This window comes from Myotis brandtii, unplaced genomic scaffold, assembly GCF_000412655.1.
Source record: "Myotis brandtii unplaced genomic scaffold, ASM41265v1 scaffold90, whole genome shotgun sequence".
In the NCBI taxonomy this organism is placed as follows: domain Eukaryota; kingdom Metazoa; phylum Chordata; class Mammalia; order Chiroptera; family Vespertilionidae; genus Myotis; species Myotis brandtii.
Window position 1 is genome coordinate 96,956 of NW_005371694.1, and position 4,481 is coordinate 101,436.

Sequence of the window (4,481 nt, forward strand, 5' to 3'; positions counted from 1 at the left end):
GTACTGATGGGGTGGTCATAATAATCTGGCCAGTCATAATAATCTGGCCACTCAGTGTGTGTGTGTGTGTGTGTGTGTGTGTGTGTGTGTGTGTGTGTGTGTATTTGAGGGTCTGTGGCATATTAATGACAGTTAAAGACATGAGATTGGATAAGAGCACTAAATATGTCAATATTAGCAAAAAGATGACTAATGACTCAGTTCTGAATTTTTGAGATTTAATGCAAAGTGGAATAACTATTGAAAGAGTTTTCCTCATGTGATGATTCCACTTTCACACACACACACACACACACAAACATATACACACATACTCCTGGCTTACTCTCAACTCTCTACAATCTGTATTCCACACATAATATTATTCTAAATTCTCTAATGATTTCCAGGTTCCTAGATTTATCCTAAATATCTTCTAATTTATGTATCAGCTGGGCCTTGGTGTCCAGATGTGTGGCCAAACATTATTCTAGATGTTTCTGTAAGGCTATTTTTGGATGAGATTAACATTTAAATTGGTGGACTTTGAGTAAAGCAAATTGCCCTCTATAAGGTGGGTGGGCCTAATCCAGTCAGTTGATAGCCTTGATAGAACAAAAGACTAACCTCCCTTGAGCAAGAGGTAGTTCTGCCAGCAGACTGACTTCATAATTGAACTGCAACATTTCCTCTTCCTGGATTTCCCACCTGCAGACCCAACCTGCAGATGTTGGACATGCCAGCTTCCACAATTGCATGAGCCAATTTCTTAAAATAAATATATTTCTATAGAAGCATACTAGTGCTTGTGTTTCTCCAAAGAGCTCTCACTAGTGAAGGTGGACTAGCAAATATCAAGATAAGTTATCTACAAATTCCTAAAGTTATGAAAGAAGTCATCTATATATATAAAAGCCTAAGCGACTGTTACAACCAAACAACCGGAACAACCAGAACGGACGACCGACTAGTAGCTATGAAGCACACTGACCCAGACCTTGCTGCTGGGGCCCTGACAGCCCTGAATCTGGTTCATCCGCACCCGCAGCCCCGAATCTGGTTCACCCACGGAATCAACCATGCCTTAGCTTGCTGCTGGGGCCAACCTCCTATGGTCGCTCCCCCTGGCCCCCCCCCAATCATCCCCAATCACTGGCCAGGCCAAGGGAATCCCACCTGTGCACAAATTTGTGCACCAGGCCTCTAGTTCTATGATATTATACTGAAATATAATGAGATATGGACTTTATACAAACAATGAAGAATTTTTTTGAAGATCTTTCATGGCAGATAGAGAATAAGGCAAAAACTATGGTTTGGCTATCCAAAATTCAGTAATATCCACCTTCTCCTTTGACTACTACTACTAGAGAGGCTAAAAAGCCCAAATACCCAATTTCTCAGCTTCCATTCCAACTAGTCAAAAATGCTGGAGAAGAGCTTCCTGAAATGGAAAAAGATAAAAGGTAAAGTTGGCCCGAAAGTTTTTGTCCTCTTTGCCTTTCCACCTTCTTCCTACCTGTAATATAGAAGTGAGGTCTGGAGGTGCAGCAGCCATCTTGCATGCGTAGAGCCACTAGAATGAGAATGAAGGCTTGCATAATAAGGGTGGCAGAGCTGAAAGATGGGAAGAGACTGAGGCCCTGGAAGCAATTTGGAGCTACTGTAGCTAACCCCAGACTCTGTAATGCATAAGACAAATAAACCCCTATTTACTGGAGCCACTGGAATAGAGTTTTCTGTTATTTTTGGATGAAAGCATTGCTGCCTGATATTGAGCATATGGTACAAAGAACAAATTGTTCTTTTAATCTAGAAGATAAATTGACCTGATGAAAAGGCCTGGAGGCAGAGAGTGAGAGGGCAATTAGAAGGCTCTCAGGAGAGGCCAATTAGAAGGCTCTAGGAGCTCAGGAAAAAGATGATGAGGGACTAAAGGACTTAGTATGAGAGAAAGGTCACAAATCTTCATCAAATTCATAAATTTTTTCAATCATTCCTGTGATGAAAACTATTCTATAACCACACAACCACTATATTTTTTAATATAATTTTTAAAATAGATTTTTTTTATTGATTTCAGAGAGGAAGGGAGAGGGAGAGATAGAAACATCAATGATGAAAGAGAGTCATTGATCAGCTGCCTCCTACAGGCCCCTTACTGGGGATCAAGCCTGCAACACAGGCATGTGCCGTGACTGGGAATCAAACTGTGACCTGGTTCATAGGTCGACACTCAACCATTGAGCCACACTGGCCAGGCCACCAAATATTTTAAATTATTTCTAGATAAAACAAGAAGTCTCCTTGGTCTCAGTTGGATAAACCCATGGGTAAAACAAAACAAAACAAAACAAAACAAAAACCTCAACTACATTCATGAGACATGAGAATTTCATTTTATTGCTGCTCCGAGAATACATCTAATTACTCAATCATGCCAATTGAATAGGAAGTTCACCTGCTGACAAACAGCTATCTTGGGATATAACAAAATAAATTGTAGAAATAATTGGATTTTCTAATCAATATTAACTTCCTCATATTATACAGCTGCTTCTTTCTTTTACATTTAATTCAGCTCTTTTTCCTTATAATATGTAAAACTTTCATTTTTTTAATCTCATGATTAAAAAGGTGGAGCCCAGCTGGAGTGGCTCAGTTGGTTGAGTGTTGTCCTATGCACCAAAAGGTTGCCGGTTCGATCCCCAATCAAGGCATGTACAGAAGGCAACCAATCGATGTTTCTCTCACACATTGATGTTTCTCTCTTTCTATCTCCCTTCCACTCTCTAAACATATCCCCAGGTGAGGATTTTAAAAATCAAAAATAAATAAGTAAATAAATAAATAATTTTGTCCATTTGCCAAGACTGGTGGTTATCATATCTGTAGTATTATTTTCATAAACTCTTTTATCCCTCTTATTAATTATCCATCAAAAGTATAATATCATATTTTAGCTGAAACCTAATGCTGCATCTTCTAACACCTTAACTCCCTTTACTGTGTAAATTCCTGAGATGACTTATAACACTACTTTTATTTGTTTATTTTACTTTAAATAATTTTTTATTTTTCAATTACAGCTGACACACAATATTAAATTAGTTTCAGATGTACAACCCAATGATTAAGCATCACAGGCAGTCCTCGGGTTACGTTGGACTTGACATGTCGTTTCATGGTTACATCGTCATCTCCCATTTACAGTATTTATTAAAAAAAAAGTTTCGTCATTTTGACGTATGTACATATGTGCTTTATGTTTTTTATTATTTATTTACCACAAATAAAGGTCAGGAATTGTTATCTTTCTTTTAAATTTTTTACTGTTTCACTTCATTACTGCTGTATATGTGCTCCATGTGAATGACGTAGGTGCTTATGTAGGTGGGTTCCACTTACGGTGAAAATCCCGTTATGTCACGCCGTAGGAACGTATCTCTGCTATAACCTGAGGACCTACTGTATATAACTTACAAAGTGATCACCATGATTAATCTAATACCCATCTGACATTATACAAAACTAGAGGCCCTGTGCATGAAATTCGTGCACAGTTAGGGTCCCTACTGGCTGCCGGTTGCTGGCTGGGGCCTCCCTTCACACCTACCTTGGCCTGGCGCCACCCGCTCACCTGCTGCACCATGCTGCCGCAGTCCCACTCTTGTCAGGGCCCACCGGGGCTGGCAGCAACTCCACTGCCGCCAGCTGCCAGCACCTAGTCGCCGACGTCCGCCATGTTTTGCGCCGCGCCCTGGTGGTCAGCGCACATCTAACTCCTGGTCGGTAGAACTCCCACCCATGGTTTCAATTTGTATATTAGCCTTTTATTATATAGGACTAGAGGCCAGGTGCACAAAAATTTGTGCACTCGGGAGGGAGGGGGGTCCCCCAGCCCGGCCTGTGCCCTCTCACAGTCTGGGACCCCTCGGGAGATAACGACCTGCTGGCTTAGGCCTGCTCCCGGGTGGCAGAGGGCAGGCCCAATCCCTAAGTGCAGCCCCTGGTCAGGCTCAGAGCAGGGCCGATTGGGGAGTTGGGGCGCCGCCCCGTCATGCACAGAGCAGGGCGGATCGGGAGGTTGCGATGCCACCCTCAGTCACGCTCAGGGTAGGGCCGATTGGGGGATTGGGTCCCCACTGGGGTGCCTGGCCAGCCTGGATGAGGGGATGATGGCTGTTTGCAGCTGGTCACACCCCCTTCAGGGTGGGGGTCCCCACTGGGGTGCCTGGCCAGCCTGGATGAGGGGATGATGGCTGTTTGCAGCTGGTCACACCCCCTTCAGGGTGGGGGTCCCCACTGGGGTGCCTGGCCAGCCTGGATGAGGGGATGATGGCTGTTTGCAGCTGGTCACACCCCCTTCAGGGTGGGGGTCCCCACTGGGGTGCCTGGCCAGCCTGGATGAGGGGATGATGGCTGTTTGCAGCTGGTCACACCCCCTTCAGGGTGGGGGTCCCCACTGGGGTGCCTGGCCAGCCTGGATGAGGGGATGATGG